This window comes from Crinia signifera, chromosome 3, assembly GCF_055691185.1.
Source record: "Crinia signifera chromosome 3, ASM5569118v1, whole genome shotgun sequence".
NCBI classification, from domain to species: Eukaryota; Metazoa; Chordata; class Amphibia; order Anura; family Myobatrachidae; genus Crinia; species Crinia signifera.
In genome coordinates this window covers 73,739,774-73,756,880 of record NC_139219.1, presented here as the reverse complement: position 1 = coordinate 73,756,880, position 17,107 = coordinate 73,739,774, and positions in this window count along the sequence as shown.

Below are 17,107 nucleotides of genomic sequence, written 5' to 3'. Positions count from 1 at the left end.
CCCTTGCATGGTTACGAGGGGAAATGGCATTGGGGGGGGGGTGCATTCACCAGGATGGCATCAGAAGGACTTGGTAAGCTGCAAGCTTCGCATCTTACCGAGTAAACCAGAATCACCCCCTTGGTACACATATGACTTACAATCTGGGAACAAACACTGTGGGGTAAAACACCACTAGCACCCCTAGGGGTGGAACAGCAGCACAGAGTATATGAGGAGACAGCATAACTCTGGAGTGGCTAGAGCAATTTACATCAAACCTGCTACACATATTACTTACAATCTGTGAGCAAACAATGTGGGAGTAAAACACCCATACCATCCCATAGGGTGGGGCAGCAGCACAGATTATTCCAAGACATGAATGATATGTCAGTGACAACAGGGCTGCATGTGACATGGACAATGACATGAAATGAGGAGAGAAACGGAGGTAACATGATCCCACACACTGAGAGTTATATAGTGGCAGTAGTAGGGTCCCCCAGCAGCACAGAGTATATCAGGAGATGCATAATGAAACTGTATGATGCATAATGAAACTGTAAATAAATAGATGATTTGACAGGAGCAGGGACATGCTGTGAGGATGAGAATGGGGCAGCAGGGATCCACAGAATATATCAGGGCCAGACTGGCCATCTGGCATTTCTGGCAAATGCCAGAGGGGCTGATGGCCAGGTGGGCCAATTTCTTTTTGCAAGGTGGAGGCTCCGCCTCCCAATCGGCACACAGGAGAGCCACTGGACTTACGGCGGGTCTGGCATCTCTCTCTGTATGCTGCTGAGATCCAGGAGAAAGGGGGGCATCAGACGCTGCTATTCCCCTCCCTCCTGCAAGCCGGGAGAGGCAGCGTGCGCATGCACGGTGCAAGTATGCGTGTGAATGCACAAGGTCGGGTGCATGCACAAATGCCTGGGCCGATTCGGAGCTGGACTGTATAGTGAGAGGAGCAGGGTCCCCAGCAGCACAGAGTATATCAGGGGATGAATGATGTGTCAGTGAGGACAGGGCTGCATGTGACAGAGACAGTGACATGATATGAGGAGGAGAATGGAGGCAGCGGAAAGCCACAGACTGAGAGTTATATAGTGGGAGGAGCAGGATCCCCAGCAGCACAGAGTATATCAGGAGATGAGTGATGGGGGACGTGTCGGTAATGACAGGGCTGCATGTGACAGTGGCAGTGATATGATTTGAGGAGTGGAATGGGGCACCAGGGAGCCACATACTGACCATTATATAGTTTGAGGAGCAAGGTCCTAGGCAGTACATCGGGAGATGAGGGATGTGTCAGTGAGGGCAAGGCTGCATGTGATAGGGGCAGTGATATGGGAACAGATGCACTAAGCTTCAAATGGAATACAATTAAGAGTGATAAACAACTATCTAATCAACTCCTACCTGACATTTCTCAAATACAGTCTGTGACATGGTAGGTAGGAGCTGATTGGCTGGTTGCTTATCAATCTCCATTTTATCACTTTGAAGCTTAGTGTATCTGGCCCATGATGTGAGGAGGGGAATGGAGACAGCCACAGAACTAGAGTTATATAGTGGGAAGAGCACGGTCTCTTCCGGGCCCAAAAATGGGTCTGCCTACTACACAAAATGGGTCAGGGAAGCAAGATATGCTATAGGGGGTAGAGGACATGGGGTTTAGCAACAAATGTGGTCAGACTGCAGTTCTAGAGGGGCCCCTCCTCTCTCCCGCTCCTCACTCACCGCCTGCCGCCTCCTCCACCCAACATTTAACATAAACAAACAACTATTCTAATTTACCATCATCATCCTGTAGCGATGCACGTGTATTCAGCTAGTTAATGACAATTACTGGAACTTTATCAGAGAAATAAAATAAGTATACAAAATATGCAACTGTTTTACAAGATTCCAGTTAGTAGGCTTAATATATCTCTGTGTGTTCATTGCATACAGAGAGATATTCACAGTGGAAACAAGAACAGAGGCAAAATATATCCTTAGTACATTATTATTTATTAATATTAATGTAATCTACATATATATATATAGTGTATTCTCTATTAATTATTCAGTATAGAAATATGAAAATAGCTAAATTAAAACTGCTAAATTAGTTCTCTACAGGAAAGTTGACATATTGAAAACCAAGATAAATTAAACCAGGAATCTTCTAAAGCTTATTAACAAAAGAGTATGTAATAAAGCACCACTTATTAATAGACAGAGAGTACAATAATTTACGCATTGAACAGTGACTGACGTATACACTTAGGGAGGTATTTAGGGGGTTATTCTAGTCCATTCTTTCTGACAAAATCCTTCTTAGATGGACAAAACCATGTGCACTGCAGGTGGGGCAGATTTAACATGTGTAGAGAGAATTAGATTTGGGTGGGGTTTTGCTACAAACTGATATCTGTATTGCAGTGTAAAAATAAAGCAGCCAGTATTTACCCTGCAAAGAAACAAAATAACTCACCCATATCTAATTCTCTCTGCACATGTTACATCTGCCCCCCTGCAGTGCACATGGTTTTTTCCATCTAAGAAGGATTTTGTCAGAAAGAGTGAACTAAAATAAGGCCCTTAATGCCCTCGGCGAGTGGTGGCGAGAATGGGGTTTTTTAGCAACAAAAAGCCATCTTTGCTGTCCAGTCCCCTTGCCGGCCACTCACCATATTCTACGTTCCGGGAAAATCAGTGCCATCATAGGACCGCGAGGATTCCCCTTATCGGCCATTTTGACAGCCACACTCACCATTTCCACATCACCGATTTAGATTCAGTCCCGATGCACAGCCCCATGGCATCAAAATTGAAGAGAAATATACTGTATAGTCCAAATCGAATGTGTTTCCCTTGCCTTTCGATTCGACCCCAATCAAATTTACTAAGGGAGTTACTCTGGACCACACGCAGTGCTGCGAAATTCGCCCGCATGGCCGCCCACCGCCACCTTGCACGCCGTGTTCCCTGAGAATGAGCAGGGGAATGAGCAGGGGGAGCAAATTAATCAAAATAACCCCCTAAGAGAGAAATTATATTTCAGATGGGATGTTGCTATGGGCAACAAATTAGATACTATAAGCCCGCTCGAAGCAAAAGCTTCGAAAGCTAGTCTGTAAACTTCTGTATTTGTGCATGTGTCAGAAAGAGAGGTAGTTTCACTCTTTGCCAGTAGATGGCAGTGTTTTTAAGACTCACAGACACTAGACATATATATATATATATATATATATATATATATATATATATATATATATATATATATATATATATATATATATATATATATATATGGGAGAGGGTCGCGGCACTCGGGACTGACGAAGAAACAGACGACTGTAGCCAAAAAATTGGTTGATGTTTCAGCCTTTTTATTCAATTCTTTTTTCAAAACAGCTTACAAGGAAAAAAGCCTTGAATAAAAAGGCTGAAATGTCAACCAATTTTTTGGCTCCAGTCGTCTGTTTCTCCGTCAGTCCCGAGTGCCGCGACCCTCTCCCATATACATTTCGGGTCCCACTGCGGTAGGTCCCCTCCGAGGGCACCGGGCAGATCATCATCACAGAAACCGAGTGCCAGCACCTCTCCAGCATATATATATATATATATATATATATATATAGTCCAATAGTAATAATGGCACTCACCAGGGCTTCAATTTTTCCAGCAAGGGGTTTTAATCCATACAGCAGGAAAAGCTTTTTACAGGCATAAAGTCTGGTCTGGTCGACTTAATCATGACCGCCTCGTTCAAAGACACACAGGTAAATCCCTATCAACATGTGCCAATATTTAAGGCAACATCAGTCCCGCCCACCAAGGAGCTACCAATCAGGGAAATATGCCCTTAAAATATGTTGCAGAGTATTTCAAGCATACTGACACACAGCCAATAACGTGTATAATAACTTACTTATTCAGCCTAGTGTTACTGTCACCGCCGCGCCTCATGCTGCAGCCGCGAACAAGCACAGCCATTCCATCGTGCATTCCACTGCGGCAGAAGTAGCTCTGTCCTGCGTGTCATCCAGGACCAGGAGCTTCCGCTCTACATCAGCTGACCTGCGTTCCACCCATTAGCACAGGTGGAACGCACGGCCATATTTAAATCAAGCCACATATTCTTATTCCAGCGTTATAGCTCTGTGTGTGTTTAGCTTAAGCCACAATGCAACCTACATATTATATTTATTATGAACCCATTACCAGGGTAATCTGGGCCATTTCTCATATTTAGCACATGTTACCACAGTTATATTAAAAAACATCAAAGTTACAAACTTACAACTCACATACAAATAACATGAAATAATCGATGGTGCATCGATATTCATAACGATACACCATCGTATCCCGCAATCCAATACATAGACACAATGTGGGCGCGGCGGTGACAGTAACACTAGGCTGAATAAGTAAGTTATTATATACATTATTGGCTGTGTCAGTATGCTTGAAATACTCTGCAACATATTTTAAGGGCATATTTCCCTGATTATTATCATATTGGCACATGTTGATAGGGATTTACCTGTGTGTCTTTGAACGAGGCGGTCATGATTAAGGCCACGTTCCGTGGCCGAAACGTCGACCAGACTTTATGCCTGTAAAAAGCTTTTCCTGCTGTATGGATTAAAACCCCTTGCTGGAAAAATTGAAGCCCTGGTGAGTGCCATTATTACTATTGGACTGTGTTTGTGACCTTGTCAAAAAGGTATCACTGATGTGCAACCCCAGGCGGATGTTTCTGTAACTGTGTGCCAGCCCTATCCAGGATATCTATAAAGAGCAAGGTGGACTTTCTCTTTTGGCCATGCACCCTACCAAAATTCTGGACTGCTTATTCATTTGAAAGGCTGACCTGAATAGTTGGATCAATGAGATATTTTTGTCTTTTTTTGATACTGTTACACTGCTTTGCTATTTTTTCCTCAAAAAAGGACCAAAAAGGTTTTTTTCCCATTTGAATGGGTTGCTATTAGAGCGGTTTTAAAAATATGTATGTGTTTTTTGTGGGCCTCCAATTGTGATGTGTTTACCCTGTATGAGCTTATGCATATATATATATATATATATATATATATATATATATATATATATCTTTTGTGCTGTATGAGACATCAGTTTGTCTTTCAGAAGCCTGCTAGCTTATGATAGATTTTGTCATTTTGGTCACACTATGGCAACAAACCAAGGTTTTGTCAGTGACACATTGTTGAGTGATGCAGGGAATGTCCAATTGTCACTGAGACATGATGAGGCTGATAAAATTTTGTTTGATCAGTTGGAATTTAAATCCTTACCCCAATTAACTCCCAGTGAGGTCTATAATAAATTAAATAGACTGAAGAGAAAGGAGGTTGAGTTAATGTTACACGGTCAATTCTTGTCAGAATATTTCAGGTCAAAGCATATCCCTAGGGGATTTAGAATTTCTAATATCCCGACAATTGGTCGCAGGAACCCCAACTTTTGTAGTCGGTGGTGTAGCATTTTAAACAAGTGCTCCTTAGACTTGCTACTCCCCGTAGTCGAGGAGGTAGGCGCTGAGTTAGCAAAGGTCAGGAAGGAAATTGTGAAATTTGATGCTGAACACACACCTGTACTAATCTCAGATAAGACTGAATCCTGGCTAACCAAACTGGGCACGCAAATCGATAAATACCAAGCGGAACTTGTCCTCTTTAAGAGGAAAAAGCTTGACATAGTTGAGCAAGATTACAAAAACCATACCGTGTACAAGTGGCTATCCGGTGACGGAGAGCAAAGGAGAGGCCCAGTTAGGTTCTGCCAGAGGAGATTTCAAAGGGAATATAACTTTGACACTGCTACTTCTAATTCTGCATCTGACTCTGAGGCTTCTGGATCTAGACCACCTACAGCTGCTTTTTTAGGGGTAGAGACCAGAGCCCAGAAGTTAGATCCAGGAAAGGTAGACCGCACCCGAGGAGGGGCCGCCAAAAAAGGCACTCAAAGGGGAGGGAAAAAGGGAAGCAGGAGTTGATATTCAACTTATCAAGCCATCAGTTGACCAGTGCTGAATCATCATTGCTCTCAAAAGGTCTCAGCTTTGTGCCCACATGCAAATTTGATAGTTTCAATTGGTCAGTAGACCATTACAAGATGGGCAGGAAGATGAGGCTTAATGAGTATATTTCAAAGGATAAGGACAGGGATAGAATCAATAGTGTACCTATGGAAAAAGAGGTGGTGAAGTTTAAAAACCCCAGTACCTTTGATCCCATGTCAAATAATCCTAACATCAAAGCATTTCTGAGGCTGGTCAATGAGGATGTAACAACCTGTGCTGATAAGATACCATTTGACAACTTGACAAAAGCTGAGATGGATGCTTTGAAGACACTGAGGTCTGATTATAGTATTGTTATAAGGAAGGCGGATAAAGGAGGGGCTGTGGTCCTCCAAGATTTGGTTAATTATGACAAGGAGATTCGAAGGCAGTTGAGTGACAGTGTCACGTATGAGAAACTGTCACATAATCCTATGTTAAGGGTTAAAAAGAAGTGGACAATCTAATTTCAATGGCCTTGGGCAGTGGATGGATAGACGAAGTACTGGCAGGTTTTTTATCTGTAGAGCACCCAGTCTGTCCCATCCTCTATACGCTGCCCAAGGTCCATAAGTCCTGTATTGAACCACCGGGTAGGCCGATAATTTCGGCCCGGGACTCGGTGCTGCAACCGTTGCCATGCCTAGTGGATTTTTATCTACAGGATTGTGTCACCAGGATTGACAGCTACGTGCGTGACACTGGTCACTTTCTGGAGGGTCTGAAGGCCCTGGGAGAGATACCAGATGAATGTTTTTTGGCAACTATGGATGTCAGCTACCTCTACACCGTCATCCCACATGGTGACGGTGTGGAGGTGGTGAGAAAATGTTTGTGTAAGGGTCCATATGTAGGACCACCAATTGAATTTGTCCTGTCATTATTAAAAATTGTACTAGAAAAGAACCATTTAATGTATGACAAAGATTTCATTTTTCAGTTGTCTGGGACGGCTATGGGCTCGAACCTGGCACCGGGGTACGCGAATATTTACATGGATGAATATGAGCGGAACCACATTGTGCCAGTGTTCGGGTCCCATATCCGTTATTACTGGAGATTCAATGAACAGTTTTTGCAATGGTTGAGAGCCTGAACTCCCTGAACACCCCTGTGAAATTTACTGCTGTTATTGATCACCAACAAATGAGTTTCCTGGATGTGTTGTCAGTGTGCCCCTGGTTCATGTTTAACATGTATGTGTGTTCCCCTGGTCCCTCTACAACATTTGTGTGTGTCAGTGTGCCCCACTGGTATATGTGTGTGTCAGTGTGCCCCACTAGTATATGTGTGTGTCAGTGTGCCACAGTGTGGTAGGATGTAGCGGACCCTTCACACTGGCATGTATTCAGTGCTCATATGTTGCCGTAAATAACGGTGAGTGTGCATGTTTTTTTGAGAGTAGTGAAGTTGTCTCTCATATTTTGTGCTTCCCTGTATTCAACTCTGTTGCTTCTCCAAAAATATTTTGCGAAGCTAACTGAGTTCACCCTGCACTTCTCCCCGGTGTTCGCAATGTCTGTTCAATGGGGATTTTAGTGTCTCTCTCAAAAAGTGTATTCAATGCACAAATTGCAAATCCTGCTGGTTTCTTTTTTAGAGATGTTCTCCATTTTTCCCTCTGCATCTTTTTTAGGTGAACTGTAGTATTATCTTTGTTAAAGTTGTTATTTTTTTTGCTTTTTATGGCTTATAAATTAAGAAAAATGTACTCTAATGTATTTATTGCAAGTGCCATAATGCTGTACTTCTATTTTAATTTATTTGGAATTTAATAAGTTATTTTAATGGTAACCAATAAGAAATCATTTTGGAATGCTTCTAGTAATTTCCCATGCTTCCTCTCTTCTTCCTCACCTAACCCCCAAACAGGCTTTTGAACACACTAACAATTATAAAATAAATTAAATAAAAACACAGGGCAAAGAAACAATGCCAAAAGCACAACACAAGGATAAAGGCCAAACAGAACAAAATACACCCGTCTGCACAAACCCAATTAAAATAGTCACACAGCCATTTGTTGTAAAATAAATACTGAACAAAACATTAACCTTTCTAAACCTTTGTAAAAAAATACAAGTCCACAAATGCGAGGAACACGCTGCTGAGATGAACACCCTGCTCAGGAATATCCCAGTCTGACCAGCTCACGTGGAGAGCAGGAGAAAACAGATCTCTCCAGTTACAGCACTCCCATTTGAACTCGCATAATTATGCTAAGTTCTCAAAAGGGGCTGGTGAGCTGGCCACACGTTGAATACTGAGGAAGTCAGAAATCAGGAGATGAGAAAAAGTGCAGAGCGCTTCAGCGAGATCACAGGGACACAGAACAATGAGCCGTGAGCCAGACTCTCAAAAACATTGAATACTCCTCACTACTGTATCAACGTTTTCCCCAACCTGGCCAGCTCCCAGCAGTGATGCTTAGGGGATTGGGCCTAAGGAAGTGCCAGGTAGTGCTCCCTCTTCCCCCTCCACTCTATGTTTCTCTCTCTTACATTATTCTCTATCACTGACGCTGTCTCTCTCCCCCGATAACACAATCTCTATCTGTCACTGTCTCTCTCTCTCCCTGACTCTCTTTCAATGACACGGTCTCTCTCTCCCTCTGGCACTTTCTCCCTTAACCCCATTCTAACTATCTCTCTCTCTCTCTCTATGTCACAATGGGTGGGGGGCCCTTTCAAGTTTTTATTATGGGGCCTACAAGGCTCTAGTTACGCCCCTGCAAGTGTCAGCTCCATTAGCACAGTCCTTGCATACGTCCTAGCTGCATTGTGTTGCCACTAAGATGCATTTTCAGTAAAAAAAAAAGAAGCAACAAGTCGGATGCTCGAAGATTCTCACACAAACTGGCATGCCAGGAGAGGCTTCAACAAAGAATAATCAAGACAAACCTGTAGACTCGCTATAATTGTACAGATGCCTGCATAATATTACAGCCTATTATATTGACCCCACTGTGGTCTGCATTATAGTATTGTGCTTGCTTTCAAGTACTGTACATGTACATGGGTCTTTTCATCTTCCTCTTCAACGTCCTATGTCTGCCTCCTCTCTCCTACAACCCCTACACTGGCTTCCCTTCTCCTTCACAACTCATTCTCACTCACTTACAAAGCCCACACCCTTTTCTCATGATAAAGTGGAGAGTGATAAATAACCAGCCAATCAGCTCCTACATGTCATTTTTTAAACACAGCCTGTAACATGGCAGTTATGAGCTGATTGGCTGGCTGTGTATCAGTCTCCATTTTCTCACTTTTTGAAGCTTGGCCCCGGGTGCTGGACGCGGTCGCGACAGTCGGGATCCCGACAGTCATTTACCCGACGTCGGGATCCTGACTGTCAAAATGCCGACAGACAGGTGCCCAACGGCCACCCGCTATTTTCCCTCGTGGGGGTCCATGACCCCCATAGAGGAAGAATAGAATAGGTGGCTCGCTACGCTCGCCACCATGCCCGCAGCGTGGTGAGCGCAGCGAGCCCGCAGCGCGGTGAGCGCAGCGAGCCCGCAAGGGGCTTTGTTGCCCTCGCCATGCTGAGTCCGGGCAGTCAGGATCCCAACGTCGGGCTAATGACTGTCGGGATCCCGACTATCGGTACCCTATACCACACCCCCTATTTACATCTCTGACCTTCACTCTCCCAACCTTTTTTCTTTGCTCCACAAACAATTACTACCTATCCTGCCTCCAAGATTTTGTACGTGCTGCTCAATACCTCTGGAAGTACTTTAGTACTATACAGTATAAATAAAGGATAATATTAATGTTTACATGTTCCGCTCTTAATAGCAAATGTTAATGTAGGGGACACCTCATGATTCAACTCTAATATGATGAGTAACAATACAGCTAGTATTATATGCATATGCTCCCATTGTATCAAAACACATTTGATCCAGTGAAAATGTGGCACCCTTTAAAATGGATTTCCTTGAAACTCTATATGACCCTCAAAGTGTTAACAATTCTGCCCTAATCCAGAGTAACTACTCAGCAATTAATTTTCATTGACTAACGAGAAGTTGATCCACACTATAAGCTAATTGTCTATTGACCAATATGGATCACTACACATTTGCACTTTGTAAGTATAAATCTCTGGTGTGTTTTATGCATCAGCATCTTCAGTCTCTAAATATTGTAACTGCTGTGATTTATGTTGTAATGTCACTGTGTGGTATGTAGGCAGCCCACTAGCATCATAGATCTTTGTATACGCTATTTTACTTAGTGGCATTAGCTTACATTATAGTGTTTTCTGTAAACAATATATCAAAGCTCTTCTGTAGGACAGTCACAGTGGAGCCCACAAATATCTATTCTGACTGTGTGTCTCCCACTGCAGTGCCACTTCTAGATGATCCACGTGTTTGTGCCGTCCACTTGTGTGGCTTAGCACAGTCATCCAGCTACCTCGGTGCAACCTTTTGCCATAAAAAAATATTGTGAAATGTCAGGTGTTCAGAATAGACTGGAAATGAGTGAAAATTTATGTTATTGAGGTTAATAATAGCGTAGGAGCAAAAAAAAAAGTTTTTATGCTTTAAAAAAAAAAAAATTATAAACCAAAACCCCTGATGAAAAATGTGTAAATACATTTGAAACGTCGGTCCACCACTTCAGTGTGCTGAGTTGTTTTTTGTTGGAGTGCCGCCCCTGTGTTGCTGTTATATTGGAGTGAGCTTGCTTTCATTTCCTGGGAGGGCACCCAGACTACTTACATCGTCTACCTTTGATTTTATATATATATATATATATATATATATATATATATATATATATATATGTACAGTACTTATTATCACATATAATTTATTATCATTTTTATTCATGGCACTAAAAGGTGTCTGCAACACCCTACAGTAACTGGGATAGAGAGTAGGTGAGATTTCAGAGAATTGTATTATAGAGAGAACTGATACAATGAAGACGTGAGTATTGAGGCCTCATTTGAAGCCATACATGCTGGTAGAGAGCCTGACATTTGAGGGTGAATTACAATACGACAGAATGTGAGAAATACTAAGGGCAGGAGTGAGATTAGAGGTGTCAGTGTAGAAGTGGGGAGGGGGGTTGGGAATATGGACATACACTAAGTGCAGGAGTAAGAGGAGGTAACTAGAGGTGTCAGTGTAGAGGTGGGGAGGGGGGTTGAGATATAAACATACACTAAGTGCAGGAGTGAGAGGAAGTAACTAGAGGTGTCAGTCTATGAGTGGAGAAGGGGGTTGGGAATATGGACATACTGTACAGTATGTGAGGTTAGAGATAAGGGGGTTCAGCAAGCTTTACATGTGAACTGTATTCTGTGATGGATGGGCAGCCAGTGAAGCAGTGTGCAGAGGGGTGAGATGATAGGATGGTAAAACAGCTGAATAAAATTAAGAATTGATTGGGGATGTTAGGGTGAGAGGAAGGCCAGATAAGTGGGGATAGCAATTTCCAGGCAGAAATCGGCAAGTGGATAGATTTGGTTTTGGTGGCATCCATTGTGAGAAAGGGTCCAATTCAACATATATTTCAGAGTACACATACACATACACTTTGCCCTAGTAAGTGTACAGTACAAGCTTCTTCTCAGTGGTGTGCAGTTTTAATTTATGGGGATGGTATTCCAGCAGTCATATGACAGTAACATCCCTATAGTCAGGATCCGAGACCTAGAGCCCTGATTCTGAGGTGGATGCAATTGCATTCACAACTAAGCATTCGGAGGAGGCAGATCTGTTACAATATGCTAATGCAACAGCCGCTGGGATTTGTACAAAGATGCCAAATCTGATCCATCGTAAGCAATACCGCTTTCAGACCGCTCTTTATTGCTGTGTCCTTGCAGCCACAACACTGGTCGAGGTGCGGTCTGAAAGGGCCACCTTTCAGATCCTGGTAATGACCAGGGTTCAACACGGCTCTGACCGGTGTCAAGTGCAGTGTGAACGGGTGCCTGGGTCAAGCGACCTGGGTTCCGTTCACAGTATGGAGGAGGCAGCTCTGTCAGCTCCAAGTGCTGCCTCCTCCCAAGCCCCCCGGTGACATGCCGCCGCTCAACTCCGCCCCGTGTCACGTCAAGGACCCGGCAATAAGCCGAGTCGGGCATGGAGCTTTCAGACAGCAAATGCCATGTCACTCTGGGGATGGGACCTGTGTCCTAATCCCGGGTGTGACCAGGCATTTGCGGTCTGAAAACAGTATAAACCGTGGAAGCATTTAAAGGTCGCGATGCACCTGTGTTTGACTCATCACCCCATTACCTCCCACCCACAAATGCTGACTGACTGTCAATCAATCTGTGTAAAAACAGATTATTGACTAATATCGTAATACTGTACATCTAGAGGCATGTAATTTGTAATAAGTGTGCATTATATAAATAACTTTCAGTAATAAATAAGGTAAACAGATCTGGAATCAGAGAATGAATCCAATTGGCAGATTGGAGGGATATTGGGAACAAGGTTATTGTAAGCAGAAGGGTAATATAGTAAAATAATCCTGAGACATTGCAAGGATAATCAAGCAGAGACAGAGTCCAGAATGAATGCCCCTGCATATGCACTGCCTCCATCACACTCACCCCTACCCCCACACATCGCCTTTCCCTTTTGTAGAAATTATTTTACAATGCTCCCTATTAGTTTTGTCTGTTTAGGAGCATTACTCCTTAGCCCCAATATTTTTATTACAATACCTGGTTTTGATAGGTATTGATAGATATAGGCAGGGCCCCCAATAGGTGGGGGAACCGAGTACTGATAAGCAGTGCAGCCCTAGACGTGCCTTCATTTGCAACATGTGGTATCTTCCATTAGTTTTTCTGACGGGGACCTGGCGCATCACTCGGATTTGGCCACACCCCCAAAAGTACCTGGGCCCTGCAGTTGTCTCAATGGCCCTGGATATATTTGAGGGCATAAACATAAGAGGAAGTTTAACAGCCACATGATGGACATAAGGTGATACAGTGGGGCAGATGTATTAAGCCAAATAAAGTGGTGGTAAAGTGGAGATACTGTAAAGTGGTGATAAAGAGGAAGGTGATAACGCACCAGCCAATCAGCTGAGTTTGAAAAATTGATTGGCTGGTGCTTTATCACCGCTTTATCACCACTTTATTATTTTACCAGGCTTAATACATCTGCCCCAGTATGTCTTTTGCTTAATGGAATTCTGTATAACAGAATAGGTTCATTACTTTGGTTACAATAGCTATAAAATATTGTAATGGGTCAGGAACATTTTAAATGTATGTAACAATTGCATGGTGACTTACTGTTTTGTATGTATTCTTATTAAGTCAAAAGCAAGAGGGATATAGAAACAAATTAATGTTACAAAACATTAATTGGTCCAAACATTCATTATTCAGCATCATGCCATGAAATAAGCTGAATGGGCGATAGCAGAGCAAAGATTCTAGAATGCCAGACAGAAGATAAATAAAGCAACAGTCGATCAATATGATGTTAGAAAGATCCTTGTTCATAGAGATCTGATTGCCTGCTTCTTGGAAAATAGCTAACATTATAAAATGTTGTAAATCTTCATAAAGTATTAGCATGCGGCAATCTACTAAAGTTTAAAATGCTTACTAATTATGCTTACTATGAAGTTTTAACATGCCAATATATTATGTTTAATTCTGGCATTATAAGATTAGAATAAATGAGAACCATTGTATTTAAACAAATTAGCATTTTAATGTGATAAACTACCTAAGCACAAAATAATTATACTATACTACATAATAATCTTATTTTCAGCTGGCATCGGGAATGCCCAGGGAAAGCAGGCTTTGAATTATAAATGTCAAACATCGGATTTTAGTCAGTCACCATTTTTTATATGCCGGACAATGATATGGTTAGCATTACTGCCTCACAGAGCTGAGGTCATGGGTTCGATTCCCACCATGGCCCCAACTGTGCAGAGTTCGTATATTCGCCCCGTGCGTGCGTGGGTTTCCTCCGGGTTCTCTGGTTTCCTCCCATATTCCAAAAAATATACTGGTAGGTCAGGGCCGCCAAGAGGAGGATGACGCGGGTACTAATTACCAGGGCCCGGGCTTGCTGGAGGGGGGGGGGGGGGTACTGGACCAACCCCCTCTTCCTCCTCCGTCCCTCCCGGGCAGCAGCAGCAGAACACACCTACAGCATGTGCTGTGCTGACAACAGCGGACCCAGCATAAGCGGCTCACTTTAAGTACAGCACATGCTGTAGGTGTGCTGGTGCTGAGGCGGGGGGGGGGGGGGGGGGATAACACCCCCCCTCGACTTTAGAGGGTTTTTTCAGCCCCCTTAACAGGCATGGCCAGATCGCAGGAGGTGGCCCCGCCTCCGCGATTAGGCCATGTGTTCAAAATGTTACCAGGGCCCGGCATACCTCTCAGCAGCCTTGCGGTAGGTAAATTGGCACCCAACTAAATTAACCCTAGAATGTGCATGTACATGTTGTAGGGAATATACACTGTATAGGACTGTACAGGGGCAAGGACTGATGTGAATGTTCAAATATTCTCTGCAAAGCGCTGCGGAAAATTTGTGCGCTATATAAATAACGTAATAAATAAATAAATAAATAAATAATGTAACCCAGTGGTTCCCAAACTTTTTTGAATCACGGCAACCTAGAGCATCAAAATATTTTCAAGGCACCTCTAGGCCAAATGCTTCTTATCGAGAAATTCAGAAAATATTAAATGAAGTGCATTGTGTTTATACCAGTGGTTCCAAAACTGTGTGCCTAGGCTCCCTGGGGTGCCTTAGGACACTTTCAGGGGTGCCTTGTGTTGGTGGACCAAGATCAATTCATAATATTTATGGTCAATGTACCAGGCAAAACCAGTGCTTGTGGCTGCCAATCATAATATATGTGGACAAACAGAAGCCAATCCTGTCCCTCACCAGATAACTGTGACATATACACACAATGTACTTCATTTAATATTTTTTCGCAGAATTTCTCGATAAGAAGCATTTGGCCTAGGGGTGCCTTGAAAATATTTTTATGCTCTAGGGTGCCGTGATTCCAAAAAGTTTGGGAACCACTGGTTTATACAGTATGTCTCAGTTATTTGGTGAGGGACAGGATTTTCTTTTGTTTGTCCACATATGTTATGATTGGCAGCCACAAGCACTGGTTTTGCCTGGTACATTGACCATAAATAATATGATTTGATCTTGGTCCACCAACCCAACGCACCCCTGCAAGTGTCCTGAGGCACCCCTGCAAGTGTCCTAACCAGGGCATAAAGTGGTCATGCAGAGGTGGGGGAACTCATTTCTCTATGCCACCTAATTACACCACCTCCCTTAACCCCTGGTCCTGAGGCACCCCAGAGTGCCTAGGCACACAGTTTGCGAACCACTGATGTAAGCTATAAAAGATAAATACTTAGACAGTTAATGTATATACAGTATATTTTGCTTTAGTCACATAATTACAATATTTTACTGTATATAGCCCTAGTCCAGTTCTGCATATGATTAGTGCTACTTTTTTGTTGTCAGATGACCAGGGAAGGGAGAGGGTCAGAAGTAGGGACCAACCCATTCATTATACTGCTCTATTTAAAATGTTGAGAAATATTCTTGCTTGCTCTAACAATTAAAATGAAATCCAAAATTCCATGGATTAGAATCAGTCAGTGACCAAATTATCTCCTGTAGCAATACAAAACAATGGCATGAAGATCACGCACATTCAGAGAGAACATGTTCTGTTTTTTCATATTTTGTTTAAATATATGCAAAATAACTTTATGTGGCTGCTTCAAGTACTGGAATCTGTAGCACCTACCTGAGCGGGGGGGGATAGGGCAGAAGTCACGCCCATGGGAACTCCCAGGTGTACTAGGTAAGGCAGCCATCATGGGCACACTTACTTGTGAAGATAAACAATACATAAGCTTAAAACATATTTGGGTGAATTAACCATTTTTGTGGTGTTAGAATAGTCGATTTTGAGTACCCCTTGTTCTGCGCTCTTTCTTAGGCTGCCTTTGGGTTGTCACTTAAGGTCTCCCTCAGACCTTGGAATATAGCAGAAATGGTTGGATGTGACAATTTACAGGCGCCAGAGACTTGGTAAAAAACATATAACATTTTATTTTGACAAATAGCATAGGTTCACATATAAAAAAAGTTGTATTGAAGATGAATCCTTACCCCTAAGGGTATTTGGAGCCAGCAAGGGATGGAAAAAGTGCAGGGATGCAGTCCGGAAGTGCACCCTGCTATAGCCCCAAATACCTTGGCACTGGTCAGGTTCAGTCTAGTGGTAGTCCAATCAGTCACTACCGCCAACGCGTTTCGAGCAACAGGTGCTCTTCTTCAAGGGCCCTTGAAGAAGAGCACCTGTTGCTCGAAACGCAAGGTCAACATGGGTTATTTAAGAATAACTTCAAACTGTGTCGACATTCAGGTCAAAAAACTGTGAAAACCCAAATGTCGACCTTTTGACTGTTAACCTAGCTCAGGTCGACCTAATTATTGCGTCAACCTAATGTCATGTCGACCTAGTTCTATATCGACCTTGATCCATGTCGACCTTAACCCATGTCAACCTTGTTGCATGTCGACCTAGTGGTGTCGACCCAATGCTTGTCGACCTAGTTGTTGTTGTTGTAGACCAAACTATCCACACCCGTTGAGTCATGTTCCTAAATAAATTGTAGATATTCTTAGTTTGGGTTATTTATGTTGTGAACAAATTATGTTTGCTTTACTAATTAATTTAGTAAGAAATGAAACAATAATAATTCTAAACATATTTGTAGCTAGGGCACAATAGGAAACGGATGACGAGTACCACCCTGCTTAAAATCTATAGCATCCAAACATTTTGTGTACAGTACGTAATGCTATGGATTTATAATCGTCTATTTTATTTAACATAACAATTTACCTGATGTATTATTGGTTTCTTATAATATATTGTTTCTGTCAGACTAATGTGTAAAGTGTACTGTTTTGTGCAAAGGATCATAATTCATGTAATGTATTTCCATGCATTTGAAGGCAATTTTTGTGTGATTAAG